Source organism: Cupressus sempervirens, chromosome 5 (assembly GCF_028749045.1).
Source record: "Cupressus sempervirens isolate cs-2001-9-10 chromosome 5, ASM2874904v1, whole genome shotgun sequence".
NCBI lineage: Eukaryota > Viridiplantae > Streptophyta > Pinopsida > Cupressales > Cupressaceae > Cupressus > Cupressus sempervirens.
This window is the reverse complement of record NC_143122.1, coordinates 142,126,963-142,149,859: the sequence shown is the minus strand read 5'-3', so window position 1 is coordinate 142,149,859 and position 22,897 is coordinate 142,126,963.

The following is a 22,897-nucleotide window of genomic DNA, read 5'->3' as shown; positions in this document are numbered from 1 at the left end:
CTTTTTTAGCTTGGGCTTTTGTGGCCTCTTGACTTTTTCTTTGATTGGGATTAAATGTTTCTTGTTTTGAACATGTATTTTAGAAGGGACATGTTGAGACTTGGATTTTTGTGGATTTTTGGATTTATGCTTTTGTATTTTGGCATCCAATATGCTTCTACTAGCCATGAGATGGGAACAAGAGCATGGAGGAGATGTAGGGATAATTGATGGAGTGATAGGGTTTAAAGGTTGGAAGGGATTCAAGGGTGAGTGCCTTTGATGATCTAGCTGGTGGATTTGAGGGGATGGAAGGATAGATTGGAACATAGGATATGGATGGATATAATTTCCCAAAATGGATGGAGGGAAGGAAGAATATGGGCCCAAAATAGATGGAAACGGGGAAGGTGTAGGTCCCAAAATAGATGGAGGGGATAAAGGATTCATATTAGGTATGTAAGCACCCAAAATGGATGGAAAGGGTGTGGGATTTAGATAAGGGATATATGGACCCAAAATGGAGGGTTGGAGATAAGGAGTAAGATGAGGGCCCAAAATAGATGCGGAATAAGATGGATGGGAACTTTGGGGTGGAGATGGAAGGACTTGGGACCATGTAGGAATAGCGTGGATACCAACATCTAGAAATACATTTTCATTTCTTTTTTCAATATGATGTTCATTATTTGGAACACAAGATGTGAGTCCATTACTAGCTAAAGGAGTTGGAGCTTCGGATATGATAATTAGTTCTTTTTCGATGGATCTATCATCATGGATTATGAGAGATGTATGATCATGAAGCAGAGGAGATGGGAGGATAGGATCTTGAGTTGGGTGGGCTGAGGGAAAGGGATCTTGAGATGGAGTAAGTAAGATGGTAGGATTTAGATATGGAGGGGATGGTAAAAGTGGATCATGTAGGGGAATAAGTGGGATGGCGGGATCTGTTGTTCTATTGGAGGATATTTCAACATGTTTTTGGACAACATCTTGATAGGAATGGATGGGAGTGGATGCATGAGGTTCATTATATGGGATTTGGATAATGCTTGGAGGATGAGATGTGGATGTGATTTGGAGCGATTCGATGGGTGGTGGGAATTTGATGCTTGTGGGAAGTGGAAGGATTTTAAGAAATTTGATGGATGGTATGGGGATGATAGCTATGGGAGATGGGGGTGATATTATAGATGGGGAAGCTTCATCACTGACTACTTCACATGGTTGGATTAGATGACATGGCTTATCGACTATTGGAGGTGCCTTTTCTTGTATTTCCTCTAGGAGATTCCTTGGAGACTCGTGTGCTGGAGGTGGAGGTGGATTGACAAGAATAGCTAGTGTGATGGGGGTGGAAGATTGGAAGATTGGTTGATTGGGTGATGGAGGAGAAGCTGGGATATCAGATGGCATGACTAGATAGTTTGGAAGAATGCATGGATTTTGTGGGATGCTTGGGGGAATGTTTCTAAGGCTTTCAATATACCCGTCATAGTCAACAAGCTTTTCATCATTATTGTAATAGGAGGTTGTGGGAGCAAGGACAATATGACCGAACACATCATGATAAGTTTGGGATTTCATGTTTTGATGATGAGTCGAATGGGGATGGGGTCTTTCATATGGATGAACATGGAAGCTCATGGTTGGATTTGGATTAAGCACAGATTTTGGATTGGCTGATGAAGGATTTCCTAGGGAGAGTCAAAGCTATATGACAGACCTAAGGAGGATTGGCTGGAGATTTTTGGCTTTCCTGTTAATGGAAGACTTCAAGGGCATGTTGTCAAAAAGTGAGTTTTTCTTTCCTATGCGCTAGATTGGTGGAGATTGTGTCAACTTAATGATAGACTAATGATTCTATGGGCATGACACGAGATTGACCACTTGTGGATCCCAACCTTTAGCTCAAGGTGATGAGGGATAACAAGTGATAAAGCTAGATTAACCTAGACAAAGCTTTGTCAAAGGGATAACCTTGGTGAGGCTGGTGGATTGATCGGATTGATTGGATAGAAAATTCTAGCAGAATGACAACAACTCTCTAAAGGCTTGGGTGTGATTTTGGATTGGGTTGCTAGCTAGCTAGGGGGGATGATTTGGAGAGACTTTGGATTTGGGATTGTTCTAAAGAAAGGAACTAGATAGATTCGATTGCAGCGGGGGAGCTTGGATGATTTTTTGATGAGGCAGTGACTACGCTAAGTATGCCTTGAGCTAGGAGATTTTTGCTTTTTTGGGATTTTGACCAAAGTTGGCAAACATTCATTCAAAAGCTATGAACAAATAAGTAGACAAAATTTTAGAGCAAGCACGTCAAACACACCAACATCCTAGGAAGCTTTCTACAAGGATAAAATTTGTTATAGCTAGGGAGTCTCGATATACGCAAGGTACATGAGGCCAAAATCCCTAGATGAAACTAAAAAGATGTCACACAACCAAGAGGAGCGGTAACCCACTTCTCCTCTTTCACTTCTCAAGGGTATAAAGTTCCTTGAGGCTTAGCCCGAGTGACAAAATCTTGATTCCAAGAGAGTTGTCTTTGGATTCACCTCCTGATTTTTATACTCCACAAAAATGCTGGAATTGAGCTCGTCCCAAGGGGTGATGAAATCCCTAAGCAGGCCTCCTAAAAAGTGTAAAACAAGACCACATACATGATCTTAGGCTTTAAAAGACACACGTTCATTCCAATTGATGATTTAGATTTTGTAAGCTATGATTCAAGACACTTGTGATTATGGCATACAATGTTCATTCCAATTTGATAGCGTTGTTAGCATAATGGAAGTCGAAGGATCGTCAACATAAGAAATGCGAGCGTCATTGAAAATGCATCAAAACCATGCGATGTTCATTGATTGTTAGGCATTCAAGATTTAGTGTGAGTTTGTTTTAAGCCTAAAACAAAGATATGTGAAACTTGATTTGTCAAGCGCACTCTCAGAGGCCCTCCATGTCAAGATTTGTTCAATTTTTATGCCCAAATGAAGTGTTAGCGAGACTAATGCGCATTCAAGGAATTTTCTAACTTAGAAAAACTACTAAAAACCCAAGTGAGTGGAGTTTGATTTGCGTGGAGCACTTAACACCCTCTTAGGTGGACCCATCCCCATAGATGGCGCTAAGATTGCAACCAATGGTCAAATTGATGGGTGATTAAAGAGGGTGAGTCCAACTACAAACTTACTCAAAGCATCTTTATTAGTTTTTATAACATAGAAGATTTCAAAAATGTGGATTCTTTTTATGCCCCAAAAGATGATTATTTGATCTATGGCATTCAAGATTGGATTTGTTGTTTTAATCATGCATTCATAAAAAAAAAAACTTGATTTTAATCCATGGCACTCAAGAGTGATTTTAGCAACATGCATTCAAAGACAAGTGACTAAACATTCAAGTTTTTTCCTTTGAGCATTGAAGATTGAGATTTTGTGTTGTTTTAAGAACTTTGAAGGGCTTTGTTTTAACCTTAGATCATTCAAGATTGTTTTGGACTCAAAAGTGAAAATGACTCTTTGGACTTTGGTTTTCATTCAAGATTTTGTGTTCTAGTTTGCATGTTTTAAGCCCAAAAATGATATTCCTAGGTTGTTTTGATGCATGAAAAACCTAAGCAACATTCAAGATTTTGCAACAAGACATTTGTTTGGAACAAATAACAAAGCTTTTTAGGACAATTTTGGAAACCATTTAGGACTCTTAGTTTTCATGAGATTTTTAAAAGAACTTTAAAATATTTGCAAATGAGGTTCATTTTATCATTGATTGATACTTTGAGCTTGATTTAGATTTTAGTGTGCACTTAGTGTTGATTTTCAACCTTTTGAAATGGAAACTTGAAGTTCTTTTTAAATTTCCAAAAATGAAGTGTTCCTAACTTTGCATGAATGCATCTAAAAACTTGATGTTGCAAGGATGCAAATGATTGGATTGGTTTAGTTTCACTTGTTAAAAGGCTTTTTTTTTTTTTTTTTGCAAATTTTTAGTTTTTAATGGATTTAAGTATGATTTGGGGGTTCATTTTAAGCACTAAAAAGAAGTGTGTATGATTTTGCTTCCTTAAAAAAAACATGGCCAAGATCTCCCAGAAGAAGAAGAAGAAGAAGTAGATGGAATAAGAAGAATATAGACAAGAAGAGGAAGAAGAATTCCAAGTGCTTTGTCCACTTATAAGCTTGAAAAATCTGCAAATACTATGAGATAGACTATGAGTTCCTTTGTCTTCTTCATGTTCATGTCGACCTACAAAACCAATTTATACAATCCTGCCAATCACAAAAACAAGTAAAATTAGCCAAAATTAGCAAATGACATACAAAACTTGACTAAAAAAAGCTAATGAAGATGACCCATGCGGGGTCCCACTGGGTGTGCCAAAATGTATATGAGCAATGTTAGTATGCTAATAGAAACAAAATTTAAATAAAGCTTCTACAAACTAAACAAAATTCATAAACTTCAAGATAGACTAAGATGAGCTCTCAATTGAGAATATGAGCCATTAATGGGCTCTCTCAATAAGAAGCTCTCTTGTTGAGTGACTTTGTCTAAATAGATAGCATGTATGCTCAAGCTTATGCTTCAAAAAGGGCTTCAAATGGAGTTGGAATTTGGGTGTGAGTGTATGGTTTTGATGTAAAATGGCTTCTTAAAATGGCATTATGACTTTAATTCATGGATTTTGTTAAAATGGCTTGGGAGAGGATTCCTTAAATAGGCAAAGGGCTCGAGGGATCAAGGGCTAGGATGCAAGGATGGGGAAAAGCTCATGGAGGGCTCAGATTGCATGAGAGGAGAGCACATGGATTGTGCTTCCTTACAGCCAATCAATGAGTGACACATGTCATAGGGTGAGAGGATGGAGGAAAGGGGAAGGATGAGTTAACAAAGGAGGCTCAAGGGATAAAATCTTCATAAAGACCCTCATAATGGCTTGTAAGAGCAATAAAAGGGCTTGGAAGAGTCATTTATGGCCTAGTGGGCTTCATAAAGTTTTATGATTGAGATATTTTGAAGGAGATGAGAGGAATTTTGACTTGGGCTTGATTAGGAGGGTTTTAAGCTTGCTTAGGCTTGTGCAAATGATTAGAGGATGGATTAGGATGGTTTAGGATTAGCTTAGGGATAGGCAAGTGGATGACATTTAATGAGGGTGGGTGAAGGAGGAGATATTTGTTAACTTTGGCTTTGGTTAATAAGTTTTAACCCATGTTTAGGAAATGTGACAAGGTTAGGAGGGGATTAGGATTAGGTTTAAAGAAATCTTCTAGAAGAGTCTAGACTTTGGATGAGGATAAAGACTTTCTAGAATAGTCTAGAATTTTCTAGGATGAGGATGAAGACTTTCTAGAAGAGTCCAAAACTTCTTAGGATGAGAATAAATTAGATTTTTAGGAAATAAATAAAGTTTTATTTATTTCAAGGGTTTGGGTTGAGGAGATATTTATTAAAACTTTTTTAATAAACATGAGGATTAATATTTAATCTTAATTAAATATTTTGAGTTGGGATTAGGGGTAGGAAATGATGGGATTAGCCTTTAATCAAAATTAAAGAAAGATTAGAAGATTTTGGAAGAGGTTAGTGGTCTTTAAAAAATTGGCCAAGTTTTTGGGCAAAAGATAAAAATTTTATTTATTTTGGATTTTTTGGTCAATTTATTAATTAAATAATTAATAAATAAGGAAATAATGTTTAAATAAGATTTAAACATTTTTGTCAGGGATTCCTTAATTAAATATTTTTAATTAAGATAAAGGGATTTAATGGCATAAAAATTAATTAATTAATTATTTAATTAATAAATGATGATGTCATCAGAAATTTTTCAGAAAATAAAAATACGTTATTTTCTAAAGGTTTTTAGGTGTCTACACGATGAAGGGGAATTAGGAAATCATGTGTAGAGCACCTTGTTTTGATAGGATTGAAGAGTTATTAAAAAATTTAGTCATATCATTTTTTATTGATAACACTCATCCTTCATCAAATAGTAGAGATGTTTTTAGGCATAGGATTGCATCTAGTCAATATGAACGTCATACAAAACATTGGTTGGACACAACACAACATGAGTTATATGTGTCATTTTGCAATGAACACCCTAATGTAAAATTTGGGAAAATGTTGTTTGAAAAATTGAAGCCATACTTTGTGAGGTCAAACAAAGTGCTTGAAATATGTTGTTTCCATCATCATATTGAGTTTGATCTCCACTATCTAGTATTTCAAAAGTTTGTAGAAGAGACATATGGTTTTCATGTTGCTCCTCCTAGTTGGAGAAGTGAGTTTATATCATCCATTCTATGTGACAAAATAGATGATCTAGCTAGTCAAATATATTGCATCAAAGGATTATGTGAAATATATGGTGAATTGGCTCTATTTCCTTTGAAAATTGAAAATATTGATGTAACAAAAAAATTAAATTGCAAAAGTGACAAGCATGTGAAGAATGAAACAAAGTTGGGGAAAGAGTAAAAAAGGTTAGAATATGTTGAAAAGGAGTTACCTATTCTAACATTTATGGATAGATTTAAGAATTTGATTCAACCTTATATTCATCACACATTTTTTGCAAAGTGGCAAGCACAATAGTTTCAAACTTTGAGAGATAATTTCCCACTTGCAATGATTGTATCAGTTGTTGATTTTGTAGAGAGCTATTCCTTTGTTCATCAAAAAGAAATTCAATCAAATTATTTCTTTTCTAACCAGGTTACTATTATGGTACATGTTTGTTATAGACATGCACAATTAGATTTGGATGGTGTTCAGAGTATAGTTCAAGCATGAGTAATTAAAAAGGAATATCATTTTTATGTAAGTGATGATATAGAACATGACATTCACTATGTAGAACATTGTTTAAATATGTTCTTTCCTTATTTGAAAGAAAGAGACATAAATGTTGATAAACATTATGTTTGGTCTAATGGATGTGTTGCACAATTCAAATCATCTAGACCATTTGATGCATTATGTAGATATCATCGTAATGAGAATATAAAACACATATAGAATTTCTTCGAGAGTGGAAATGGAAAAGGTGAACATGATGGTGTTGGAGCTTGCATCAGACGTACTTTGCAAAACTATAAAATGAATTATTAGGGAGTTCATATAAATGATGCACATGATGTTGTTGAATGGTGTAAGACACATTTTGCATTAGATGAGATTGGGACATCATCAACAGTGAGTCAATAGGTACCATATAGAGTCTTTTGGGAGATAACAGGAATGGATGTGTAATGTGTTTAAATTTTATGCAATTAAGTTATAAAATGTTATTATTAAGTTTTATCTTTCAATTCATTGAAATTTAAATTTAATTTGTCCATATTTTCAATTTAATAAACTTTCAAGTGTTAATAGAAAAAATATGCATAGTTGCAAGAGGATAGAAAAGACACATTCCTTACATTCAATCATGAGTATAGATAATTGTAATTGGACATTGAAGACAAGAGAATACTCATGTTTTTCTGACAATTACATTGATGAAGACTATCAAGAATGCATCAATCAAACATGTGGATATACATGTGGATGGATTTCATTACCACTTGATGTTACCGATACATTTCATAAAGATGATGAAATTTTTGATGATATTCCATTGATTTCTAATGATTATAATCATATCTTTGGATTGGCAAAAGTGGGTAAGTATCATAAAAGTTAATCTCAACTTGTTATTTAATTATCAATCTATCTTATATATATTGTACACATGTATGTATACTTGTTATGCAGGAGATGTCTTTGCAGTGATTGCTAAGCCCGAAAATCATGAAGGTGTCAATTATTATTTATTGCAATGTACTATAGAGAGGAAAAAGTTATATGATCCTAAAGAAAGTGATGGAATGTTGTTCCCCATAGGTATTATACATACATGTGTGCATATACATACATACATATATATATAGGTAACTTTATATCTATCAAATTTTAAAATATTTAAATTTGTGGTACAGGTTTTGTCGTGATAGATGGAACATATTTGAAGCAAGAAAAAATAGTTCAACATGGAATACACTTTGTTGATTATCAACCTGACAACAAGGTTTTATAATACAGCCACCTGGTCATTGCTATCGGGCTTTGTCTACATCCAGTCAAAATTAAGTGTGTACATTGCAAGTAGAGACTAGACAGTGAAGATCATGAGAACATATTACATGTTATAAGTGTACATCATGATTGAACTAACATTTGAGATTTATTTTATAATAATTTGAATATCAACTTCTTTTCAAACTATTGAATTTCATCTTGAATTAAATGTGTTTTTAATTGTATGATCATACTCTTAGTTATGATTAGTTTATTAAAAAACTATATGAATTTATAATATTAATTGTACCATGGATAAATTTATTAATAAAAACTTGATATAAATAGGCAATACAAGTTAGTTCAAACTTACACAATCATTAGATAGATATGTATCAAACATAATTTTATATGTCAGAATTCTTAAATATCAACTTATTTTCAAACTATTGAATTTCATCTTGAATTAAATGTGTTTTTAATTCTACAATCATACTCTTAGTTATCATTAGTTTATTAAAAAACTATATAAATTAATAATATTAATTGTACCATGGATGAGTTTAATAATTTAACAACTTGATATAAATAGGCAATACAAGTTAGTTGGAACTTACAGAATCATTAGATAGATATGTATCAAAGATAGTTTAATATGTTAGAATTCTTAAATATAAACTTCTTTTCAAACTATTGAATTTCATCTTGAATTAAATGTGTTTTTAATTGTGGGATCATACTCTTAGTTATCATTAGTTTATTAAAAACCTTTATAAATTAATAATATTAATTGTACAATTGATGAATTTAATAATTTAACAACTTGATATAAATAGGCAATACAAGTTAGTTGGAACTTAGACAATCATTAGATAGATATGTATCAAAGATAATTTAATATGTTTTTTAAAATTCTTTTATCAACTTCTTTTCAAACTATTGAATTTTATCTTGAATTAAATATGTTTTTTAAAATTGTACAATCATAAGTTCTTAGTTATCATTAGTTTATTAAAAAATTGTATATTAATGTTAGTTTATTGTAGGGTCATACTCTTAGTTTAAATTAGTTTATTAATGTGTTTTTAAATATTATATTTTGTAAAAGTTTTTTAAAATAATGTATTAGCTTACCTAGTTAGCATATTTTTATCCACATAAAACTAATATTTATCTTTAGCGGGCTACTAATTGATAATTTAACAAATATGTATCTTTAGCCCTACTAATTGTTTATTTGACAATGATTACAAATAAATATAATGTTTTAAATTTGTAATCTAAATCATTTGGGTTAATTTAGTAGTTTTAAGCACCTATATTAATTCAATTCAATCACCCTATAAATTATTATTATTTTTCAAAATTATAAATTAAGTTCATAGATCAATTTGGAACTTCTTTGAATATTTAATTATTGAAGTAGGTATTTAGAGAAGTTAAATTGATTGTTTTATAATGATCACAATAAAATCTAAAGTTTAAAAGCTATAATCTAATTCATGAAGAATGTTCTACTATAATACAAAAAATTTTGTAGATGTATATACATGTACATGTCTCAAGAACATGTTCTACTACAATACAAAAAAAAATACACATACACATGTACACGTCTCAAGAATAAACATCTACATCTAATATATCTCTATTGAAATGCATACATATGCAAACTATAAATCTTGAATAAATACATGTATGTAGCAAAATATAAAAAGTCATATATACATGTGACTAGATCTAATTACTGAAGTACTAAATAATCAAATAAATAGTGAAACATACATACATGTCATCAAGGTACTAAAATACACATATGTGTATGTAAGTCTCCAATATATAAATGCATAAATATATATATATAAATCTACTACTACTTTAGGGACCCCTCAAGATGCATATGAACAGAATGACCCTCTAATCAAGTCTTCTAGACATCCTATGGCTAAGGCACATCAACTGAGCCCTAAAAATACACACACACACACACACACACACACACACACACACACACACACACACACACACACACACACACATTTTCATTAGAGTTCTATCTAAATATATATATTCATGTGTATACATTCAAATTAAATACGAGTGCATATATCTAGTTTGAAACATAAATAACTTTACAAACTATTTAAAACTTTTACCTAAGCACTACTGGGTGCCTCAATAGAATCATCTCTCTCACGTACATGCCCTGACTCAACACTAGATGTAATCATGTGCTCAATGACCTGTGCCTACATGATTTATTATAGTTCTTAAACTAAATATCTATCTAAACTAAATTTTTTAATTTCATATATTTAAATTTAAAAATAAATTATATATGTACCTAGGTCTCAAGAGGATGATTAGTAGACTCCATCATATCATCTATCAATGCACCTCTACTATCTGAAACATCAATGTGTCCTAATAGTCTAGCATCATCTCTTGAAACTCCAACACCTACTAAAGCACCCTCAGCACCACAATCTCTAATTGCTAGTAATGATGAGTAAAGTGGACTATGTAACTAGCTAGGTAATGGTGTAGAATCAGAGCTACTAGGTCAAAATAATGTGTTCATGTACAATGAAAATCTCATGTTAAGACTAGTATCAATCTTAGATAGCCCTCGTAACTGCTCACCAAAATCATCAATGCCCTTAGCTATGATCCTAACATCTCCAACTCATATGCTCGAGTCATCTATAGAGTGTCATAAGCATGGTGCAAAATGTTGTGAACTATGCACAAGTGTATCATTTGTTACTGGTGTGGCCTATGCCTATGGAACTATAGGATTCTGATGGTGTCTAATGGCATCCATCACTAAGTGAACTAGCATCCCATGTGTATCAAAAATAGAATTAATACTCTATAATAGATCCCCCAAAAAATATAGTGCTAAATCCATATGTGTGTGTTGTCCTGAAAGAGCATGAACATTGCCTAGTACTGGTAGTCTAAGAGCTCTATATGCCTCATCAAAGGAGGTGCCTGAAGTGCTACTAGATGCCTCTAAATATGGTCAACTAGGTGGATGACTCCATCGACTATGAATATAATGAACAAGAGAATCAGATCTTATAGTAGTAGCCACATATGTAATGTGTCTAATAGTGTCAATTGCTCCCCTCTGGGAAGCAATGACAACTCAATCTATAATAGGCACTAGTGTTGGAGTCAATGGAGGTAGTCTCTATCCAATGAACTATCTCATATTTGGAGGTGCTAGACATTGTACACTATGATACTAGTCATGATCTGTGATCTGACCACACCCCTATCTACAATAATCTGGAATGTCTAAGTAGTTGATGTTGATCCCTATGCGGAACTCAACATACAACTGATGTGCAAAATAAAGAGGTATTTGGTGATTATTAGGATAATGACCATGTGCAACTAAAAAACAAGAATAGATGATGCTAGCAATAACAGGATCTCTGCATCATGTGACTCGGTAGCCTGTCACCCTATCCTATTTACCCTCATATGATGGAAAGAGATCTCATTTAATGACATCTTTGGGGGCCACCTTCTTGACATCATCAAAAGATGCATCTCTTGAAATCTCAGCCCTAAGCTCCCTAGATATGGAAGCTAATATGTTAGGAGTAAATGAATGGTGAGCTCTAAATCTAGCAGTGAAATTTTGTAAACTCCTACATATAGTAGCACATATGTCTCTATATAGACCATCTTCAGAGGACAATATAGACTGCTATAATCTAGCAACCTCCTACTCTAAAAATGTAAATAATGCATTGATATCAATGTGTGGAGGTGGTGTAGCAGGACCTGTAGCAGGAGCTATAGGTGCAGATTGACCTCCAATAGGATCCACACTATGAGCCACACCAGGACCTACACCACTTGGAGCCACAACATGAGCTCCAACATGAGCCCCATGGTGAGCCCTACGATGAAGCACAATATGAGCCCCACCATGAGCTATAGTATGAGCCCCACCACAAGCAACACAATGAACTACATGAGGAGCTAGAACAAGAACTGCATCAGGTGCTACAATAGGAACTGGATCAAGTGTTGTAGCAAGAACTATAGTAGGAGTTGTAGCAAGAGCCACAGTAGGAACTATAGTAGGAACCATAGGAGGATGATGAACAAGTTGATTTTGTGAAGTCACATTTGTACAATATTTGATGGAGGCACTTTATATAAAATTTGTAAATTGTATATAATACATACATATAACATGTACAAATGTCTCGAGCTAAGTCTAGTATACACAATTTTTTATTTAAAATAAAATATATATGTAATCACATACATCACATGTCTAGATAATCTATAACATACATATCAATAAAATTTATATGATCACATACATACGAGAGTTAGAGTTAGAGTTAGAGTTAAAGGGAGTTCTTGAGTTTTCAAAACTTTAGGAATTAAAGATTAGTACCAAGGTTTGACTTAAAGGGTTTAATGAGTTAGATTAGGGTTTGATTAGGATTTCATTTAGATTAAAAAGGGTTTGAGTTTTCAGTTCTAGATTAGATTAGAGTTTGAGTTAAAGAAATTAGGGTTTGAGTTTTCAATTACCTGAAATCTTACATTAGAGTTTGAGTTAGACTAAAGGGTGTCATTTCTAGATAGATAAGGGTTTGAGTTTTTAGTTAGGATTGTGACATTAGATCTAGTTTGAGAACATAGATTGCAGTTTGAGTTTGAAGTAAGGATATAATAAAATAGGGTTTGAAATTATTTAGAAATAGAATAAGGCTCACAACTAAAAAAGTGTAGAATTGACATAAATTAAAGTTATTAAAAATATATATAATTATTGTTTGTTGTTGTCTATACCTCCTCAAATATAAGTTGTTTGAATAAGTTGACACTTGCATCACATATACATGTCTTACAAACATATTAACCACTCGGGTTTCTAGTGGAAGCCAAGGAACGAATTATGAACTAGGATTTTTCAAGGGAAACATTGCTTATGAAAACTATAAACCCTAACTACTTACCTAACAAGAACTAGAGATTTTAACAAAAAAATTTTAGGATTTCAACCCAAGTGAAAATATAGGCTAACACAAGAGATGCAACAACTTATGACATTAACAAAGAAAAATGGCAGCTTCTTCCCCCATTGGCTCTCACGCCTTATTTTGCTAAAAAAATTATAGTTGGAGAAGTGTTTTACATCATAAATTTAGATGGCGGGCCCGCACAAAGATAAGATTCAAAAATGGGAGTATGGACTAGAATTGATAAAATGGAGGGTGATAGCCATAAAATAGAGGGTGATAGTCATGGTAACTAGTAAACTAAAGACCATGGACAAATAAGAGGCTCACAATGTATCCTTGTGTTATAGAATCTTACACCATATCTCATATAAAATTATTTAGAATAAAATAAATACAATTAAAATATTAAATATTTTATATAATTATCTTCAATAAGATATTTAAAATCATGCAAGATTAAATATTCAACAAAAAAATTGAAATAACTTAAACATATACATCTTCTACATCTATCTTTTAAATTAAATCTACTTAATCGTGAGAATTCCCAACACTACATTGCTCAAGTTGTAACAATAATTAGCGTTGTTGCAATTTCACATCATGACACTAACCTACAAGAACCATTCAGTCTATTTTTAATTTATAAATAAAATCTCAAATATAAATTATTTCTCTCATTATAGATCCCAACATAGACCAACATAATTTAAATATGTATATATAGATAATTAATTTAAAAAAATCTATTGTTTAATCCTATTAATATTTAAATTAATAAGAGAGTTTTTATTGTTCTTATTGAACTGTTTTAAAATTTTCTCTTTTATTTCATTTCTAGTTAAATTTAATATTTAAATATTAGCTAAAATATGTTGTCACTGCACACCTAAAATGTGTTAATCCCTAAGACAAAAAATAATTTTCACTAAGGAACATATTTAGATAAGGAAGTGTTGTTACAATTTTAGATGTATCTTATGCAACTTTTAAACAAAATTTTAAAAAATTGAAATGGACATTGCAATAAATATTGCAATATTTTTAAAATAAACTATTTATGTTAAAAGTACAAATAATAGCTAAAGATTAAATTTGTATGAAGAGTGGGTTAGTATTGAAAAAATGCTAGAAAAATTATAGGCCTTAGCCTAAGTAAGATCCTCATTTTTTGTAGAACCATCATCAACATATAGGGGGAATGAAAGTGAAATTTGAGGAAGGATGATCAATATCTTTTGAAGAATCCCCTTAACAAAACAAAGAAATACTAGATTGTGAGAGTTGTTCTATATAAAAACATAGAAAATAAGATCTTAATAGCTCTGCTTCTAACCAAAACAATTATAGAGTCTACAAAAAATGAAAGTGCTTGAAGATCAAAAATGCTTGATATCAAAAGATATCAAAGAACTTATACAACACATCAAGAGTATTGAAAAAATTGCAAGTTGTGTGTGTGTGTAAAAGTTTCACATTAGTATTTAAGATTATACTTGATGATAATTTATTGGTATAGAAAGAGTGATCAAGGAAACATATATATTACTCCTTGACCTCTCTTTTCATACTAATGATATGTAATAAAGTGAAATCATAAGATTATATAGAAGCACTAAAACATTATGTGACTCTTCCCAAGAATGACATTTGCTCTCATAATTTAAAACCCAAGTGAAATGATGATAAAGGATATCTTTCATATAAGTAATAAACTTCTAGACATCAAAATCCTTGCAAAGACCTTTAAGTGTGAATAGTTTTGAGCATTATCTACTTCTACATTTGTCTTGATAGAGAAAAAAATTAGGGGAGTCAATACTATGAAAGATCTCACAGTGACTTGAAAGGTGTTAAGGATAGATATTTTCCTTCTTCCTTCTTACATTATTTGTCTTTTAAAGCTATTCTATTGTTTGGAGGGAGTAGGAAAAATATTTTGGAATTCATTCTTACCACATGGTTAGTGACATTGCAATATATTTTTGGAATGTCATGAAACATGAATCTATTTGAAGATTTTTTTGTTCATTTATATCTTACATTATTATTATTATTTGTTAACTTTAAAGTGAAATTTTAGTTAATCTTAGGGTTTTAAAAGTGCTAGCTTGTCACCTTCTCTTACAACCACATATGAAGAGAAAAATCAAATGGAAAATCCATTTAATTCATGGCTTATAATTTATCAATTGTTCAAGACCAAAGACTATTTTTACAAAGTAGGCTTGTTATATTTGTTAAATATTTCCATAATTTTGATTATAATATTAAGAGAATTCCACATCAATTTAATGAGAAATCTAATTACGCAATATGACTCCATCCAAAATTTATTTTCTAGCATCTTCTATTGGAATTTACAAGTGGGAAGAATACTTCTGGGGGTGGGGGGTTGGGGTGAATCAAAAGCACCAAATTTTTAAATTGTTAACAATAATTAATACATGCATGTAACATTTCTAATTAACATGAAAGTAAAGGTATTCATGAAAATAGATAACACAATATTTGATCACCCAAAAACCCTCCAAAATGAGAAGGTAAAACTAGGGAGGGGATGACACCCACAACTTATCACTACAGCAATATGTAACTTGTCAAGGTTACAAAATTTGACCATCAACAATGGTTTTCCCTGTGAGAGGCCTACCCTATTAAAGGCTCCAACACCCTATTAAAAGTGTACCTATCTAAAGGATTTACAAAACATTCACTTGGAATGTCACCCTATTAAAGGATTTACAAAATGGTTGTTAAACCAACCTATCTTCATAGGATTTTTATTCTCATAATACAATGGCTAGAAAGTATAGTATAATGTGTTGACCTAATAACTTACAATCTTCAATTGTTGATTTTAGATCGATGTTCAGTCCATTCTGATCTGATCCTCTTTGATTTGATATGATTCTATACAAAGTGTTGATATTCTGTTCTATTAACTGATACTACGATGTTGTCCTTCTAAGTCATTTCAACCCTTTCACTTCCTTCAAACTTCACTAGTATTCTCTCCTTGCATGAATTCTCTTCTGACATACTCTCTCTTACATTTTTTTTTGAATTATGCGGTTTTGACCTCCTTAAAAAGGTTTCATGACTTGGGGTTAGGTATGAATCTATGACTGAGATTCATCCATCTTTCCCACCCAAATCTTTCAATTTTTCTGATTGGTTACATGTTAATTGCATAGGGAATCAAATAGATTTGATCTTATCTTTTAATCCTTTGAGATTTATCATATGTTAACTCACAAATGGTTTACACCTTTTTTTGTGAGGGAGCAAACTCTTATGTTGATTCTGTGTTACAGGGCACTTACTGATTACTAGTGTTTGGTACATATAGAAACTCTATCTTGCTCAGCACATATAGAAATTTTGTCTTGCTTGACACATATAGAAATTCTATCTTGCTCGACACATGTAGAAATTTGGTTTTGCTCAACACATATAGAAATTTTTTCTTGCTGAGCACCTATAGTTTACTCAGCACATATACTGGCTCGACATCTATTAGTCACTCAGTAGTTGAAACTTGCTCAGCACTATCTATCTGCTCAGCTTCTAAATGACTCAACACTTGATGAATTTCTGGCTTGGAACATATTGTGACTCGGCATCTATATTATACTTAGCATCAACTAAGAAAATTTCTTAAGTGTGTTAGCAATCAATTGTCAAAATCAATATGAGACCAACATCTTCTTATTCCTTTAGCATGTAACCTTGAAAAGTTAAAAACATTAACTCCTTTCAATTTTTTAGGCAACATTTTATATCTTGCATTTCATAGTGAAAATGGTTTAATGTTAATTAATTTACATGGAGACTTTTTTTCTTTCCAATAATTTTTTTTTTTTAATAATATTTAACTTAACAATATATATAGTGATTCATATTCCCACTTTTCCTAAGGTGAAACACAAATATTTCCCAACAATATATGTGAAACTTTAGAGAATAAAAAAGAAACAATATGTGCTTTGAACTTTATCAACGACCACTTTGATGTAAAGAAATCACATGATCCTAATGATGCTTAGGTGTTCTTCTTCAAGAAGTTTTTGGGAGTGGTTGCAATAAATGTATTTGATGTTGCTAAGGAACTTTTTCATTAATAAACTTATTGAAATATTTTAATGCAAATTTCATTTTTATCATACCCAATACATTTAGGCCTAAGTTGGTTGATTCTTTCAAGCCCATCAGCAAGTGTACAACTCCATCTATAAAATATTTACTAAAGTTCTCTCCTCGCATCTAGTGGAAATCATCCCTTTGATCATAAAATATTAAATTTAGTGAGATCTAAAATTTATCAATAATTAATATATTTGATTGATTTTAACATAAATTAAACTAACATTCAACCCCATTATTTTCTAGTTCATTGATGGTTTCCAATTTTACTTATTTGAACTACAACAATTGGAAAGACCACTTTGACAATAGCAAAAATTTACTGGCATTTTCCTTTAATATGGCCCACTTGGAGGTCTATAAAAAATATAGTTTCAATGTGTACTATCTACACAAATCATTTACTAAAATAATAAATAATTATCATAAAATTCAAAAATTATTGAATATAAAGTTTACTTAAGAAGTTGTTCACCTCTAATGGTTGTTGGATTTATATGTTGGTGCCTCTTGTGCTACTATACTATGATTTCATTGGCTCAAACCTATCTAGTAGAGGTATAATCTTCACTTGTTAACATTATAAATGATTTAGCAAGTATACTCATGAGGTAATTACTTAGATAAAGGATTTGATTACAATTCAAATGGTTTAGATTAAAGGGTTTTTTGAAATTTAAAGATTACCTCATGTGATTCTAGGGTTTGATAAATAGAGATCTATAGATTAAGGGTTTGGTTAGGGTTTGATTTATAGGGAACTTACATGGTTAAATTAGGGCTTGTATTAGATTTGGATTTGATTAGAATTTCATTCTAGGGTTTGATTTCTAGGGTAACTTGAGTTAGATTAGGGATTCCATTTGAGTTAGGGTTAGGTTCTAGGGTTAATCTAGTTAGGTTAAGATTAGGATTTGAGTTAAAGATTATGGTTTGATCTAAAGGGGTCAAATAATTTAGATTTAGGTTTGAGTTCTAGATTAGAGGGTTTGGTTGGGGTTATGGTTGTAAATTAAACTTAAACTTGGTTTGATTTAAGGTTTAATTTAAAGGGAACTTTCAATTTAGATTATTTAAGGGTTTGAGTTGAAGATTAGGGTTTGGTTAGCATTTGATTTAAAAAGAAATTAAGGTTTGAGTAAATATTAGGGTTTGAGTTTTTAGTTAGGAAATTAGATCTAAGGGTTTGATTATGTGGTTTGATTTCTTTAGATTAGGGTTTGAGTTAAAGATTAGGGTATGATACATGTGATTAGGGTTTGATTTAGATTAGGGTTTGGTTCTAAGGTTTGATTTATAGGGTTGTACAGTTAGATTCTATGGTTTGTGTTAGATTAGGGTTTGATTCTAGGATTTCATTTAGATAGGAGTTTTAATTAGATTAGGGTTTGAGTTTTCATTTTGGATTAGATTAAAGGGTTTCAATTTTTAGTTATGATTGGATTACGACCTTTGAGTTAAGGTTTGGCTAGGGTTTGATTTCTAGCTTGTTACCTTCTAAATTAAGGTTTGAGTTAGATTCTAGGGTTTGATTTAGATATATATAGAGAACCTTCATTTAAAAATTAAGGGTTTGAGTTAGATTAGGTTTTGGTTACATAGTTTGATTTCTAGACAAGTACAATCTTAGATTAGGATTTTCAGTTAGATTAGGGTTCATAATTAGGGTTTAATTTAGATTAGGGATTGAGTTAGAGATCGAAGGGTTTTAGTTAAATTTAGTTTGGATTAGATTAGGGTTACATTAGATACCTAGGGTTGTACATTACCTTGTTTCAGTTACGGAACTGTAGGGTTAAAGATTAGGGTTAAATTTTCTACACTAATCTTCTTCTTTTTTTCTAATAATTCAAGTTTAATGTTTTTTCTAATATTTTGTAATTTTTTTTCAAATATTTTATAATGTTTTTCTAATATAAAATTTTTTTTTCTAATATTTTCTAATGTTATATATACTAATTTATTTTATTTAATGTTAAATACTAATATTTCCTAATGTTTAATACTAATTTATTTTTCTAATATTGTACAAGAAATTAACATTGTTTTAATATTTCACTTAGTAATGTTTTCCTGACAATTCTTCACTCTTATAATGTTTTTCTAATATTTTCTAATTTTCAAGACTAATATTTTTAAAAATATTTTCTAATGTTTTTTCTAATATTTTTCTAATCTTTTCTAATCTTTTATCTAATATTTTTAAATACATTTTCTAATTTTTTTCTAATATTTAAAAATGTAATTATTTTTCTAATGTTTTTCTAAAGAAAATAATATTTTTCTATAAAAAAATTTATAATGTTTTTATAAATAAAACTAATATTTTTCTTTAAAAATTGTTTCTAATTAAACTAATATTTTTCTAAATTTTATTTTCTAATATTCTGCACCATTTTTTTTAATATTTTATAATGTTTTTCTAATATTTTCTTATTTTCAAGACTAACGTTTTTAAAAATATTTTCTAATATTTAAATGTAATGTTTTTTCTAATGTTTTTCTAATAAAAACTAATATTTGAATGTAATTTTTTTTCTAATATTCTAAACTATTATTTTTCTAATATTTATCTAATTTAACACTGATTTTTCTCTAAATTTGTTTTCTAATGCTATATTATTATTTATCTAATATATAACTAACATATACAAAAAAAAAATTATAAATGTTAAATTAATAGAACTAACATAAATAAAGAATAAAAATATTAAAATAATATTAAAATATGCTTTGAAAACATAAAAAACATAAAAAAAATTCAAATAATAACGTATAGACATACCTAAAATAGTGCAAAGATGAGAATCTAGAGGAGAATGATGGGGCACGCTAACCAATAAGGCATGTTCACTCCAACGTCTAAGTCAACAATCAACCATCATAAAATGAATAGTAAAATGTAAAAATGACATTTAAAAGAAAGTGAAATCATTGTTTAATATATTCAAGTGAACATATTTATGAGGTATGTTTGCCTGAACATACCTCATATAGAGGAAATATGTTCGTGCGAACATTTTCTTAAATGGTGTTCATGTGAAAATAGTAACTACGTTCACTCAAACATATGTCATATACGATTTTTGGATTTTGCAATTCTTTTTATTTTCTTCGTCCCACAAAAGTGGAACTCATTATTGTGGGTTTACCCACTAAATATTAAGAAGACATAATAATAAGCAATCCTAATACGTTGATAGATAACATAAAATAGTAATATAATTTTATTAAATAATTATACAAATAGATTACTAAACTAATGCATTTATAACAGAGAATAAATGTAGATATGAATATATTAGAATGAATGAAAAGGCATATGTAAAAGAAACTCTTAGATAGAGGTTGCAGGGTGGTAGACCCATCATATAAAGGGTTGAACACATATGAAAAGAAATAGGGGGATTGATATCAAGGATAGCACTTGGCCACATGGACACCATTTATCACCCAACATAATATAGCATTGAGGAATGAATGGAATCAAAAGTCCTAAATATAGGTACAAAATAAATCAAGATTGTTGAGTACAGAACAAGACACAGAGGTAGACACTAAATAGTGTACCATATATGCACCAATATTCAATGAATGTATAAAATCTTCTACTATTTAGTACTTGCTAGAAGTGCATATATGTTACCTTGTAGCCACTTTCCTAAAAGAGAGTGATATACTCACTGAGAGATCAATTACATTCACTACCTATCTAGGACAAGGCAATCATGTTTGGATCAACTGAGAGTAAGGTGGAAAAGATATCAAAGAACTGCATTGTCCCCTTAAATGTAGCGTAAGGAAGGTGAGGCATACTCGACAATGCCTACATGAAAGCTTAGAAAGACAAACATTTATACATGAAACACCAAAGGAGGAGGTTATAAAAAATAAGAGAAAGGCATAGAGATAGGGATTAAATAATAATAAGAATTTTCTATGGAAAATGCAAGGTCACTAACATAAAACAAGGTCACCCTAATGTTGAAAATATAAGCATTGAACTCATGCATTAAAGTAAACATATAAAGGTATAACACTTTGCAAATATTTCTATCATACTTTTTATTTTCTAATATTACTTAAATAGAATACCACAATTACATATAGTGTATATGATACACTTCACGTTACACAAATATAGTGTGTCATTAAGTATATGATAATATGTAAGTATATTAAAAATATAAATAGATACTAATTCAATATAATGATCATCTAAATTTTGATATTGGTTAAGTATATAAACTAATAGATAACATCTTCATGGTACCAGTATAAGGACATTGGTCACATATATAAATGACTTCATGTCACTATAGAGTCAGCAGTCATCTTTATATAAATGGCTAAGATTTGATTAATGAATTCTTATAGTGCCAGTGCAGGAAGTGAGATCCTCATATAAATGGCTATCGTGCCAATACGAGATATGAGTAACCCTATATAAACGGCTAGATGAGAATAAGATAATGACAGTAAATAAGGAGAAAATATACTTCTATTTTTTAATATTTTATCCTAACATTATGAAAACATAACTAAACTGTGTGAAGAGTTTATGTATGCGCACATACCCTACTCCCCACTATTAGGGTTAGATTGGGACACTAATAATATAACCCTAATAGTGGGGAGTAGGGTATGTGTGCATACATAAACTCTTCACATAGTTTAGTTATATTTTCATAATAGACTTATTGGAGAAAATAACAAAACTTTTCACACAGTTTAACTATGTTTTTAGAATGAACTTTAGTTGAAGTAAGCACAAATGATATGGGTTACCATCTGATTTGCTTGAGTTGGTGTATGATGGTGAAGAACTTCTTGGAAATGAATCAAGCCCCAAAAGGGTCATCTCCATAATAGTTACATCAAGCTTAGTACAAACAAAGCTACATATTGTTAGCAAGTGCACGTTACATTGGTATCTCAATCCTATGGATACAGGTATGTAGGCAACCTAGAAGGTGAAGGATACCTCCAAAGCATAGATACCTTGGATATATATTTTGTGGCTACCTACTTCTCATTTAGTTATAAATCTATAAACTAATAAAACTTGGAAACAAAATTAAAGATTTTGAGGAAGTGTCATGCTCAAAATAATGGAGCAAAAACACACGCAATTTTTTTTTAATTTTTTTTTTCAAGTTAATTAAATTCACTATGTTAATACATTTTTGACTAAGACACTTAAGACACATGAGGTTTTCTAAGGTTTCATATAGATCATTTTGTGTGTCGGTTAAATATCCTAGTTGGACTAGGTTTCATCAGATGTTCATCTTAAGACTAGTTGAACTATTAAATTGGTTATAATCATAAAAATATCGATTTTCAAAATTATTCATGATATTTGTTTCATAGGTCATTTTAATGTTAAAATGTTCATTTGACCGAGTCTTAACCAATACACTATTGTCCTTAGTTACACATCAAAATTCATCAAAACTATAATTATAGAAATTAAACTTACAAGGTTATTTAAAATATTTAAATATTAAAACTAAAAGTCAAACATTCAAAAATAAATCTATCCCATTTTAAATTATACTACTCCTAAATTCTTCTTTTGAAGCTAAATAACAACATATCTAATTGTCAATTTCAAGTAAAAAAATTAAACAATTATAATTGCAAATCTAACATTCTAATTTCTTATCCCTTTATAAAAATATTTTTTAATTAAA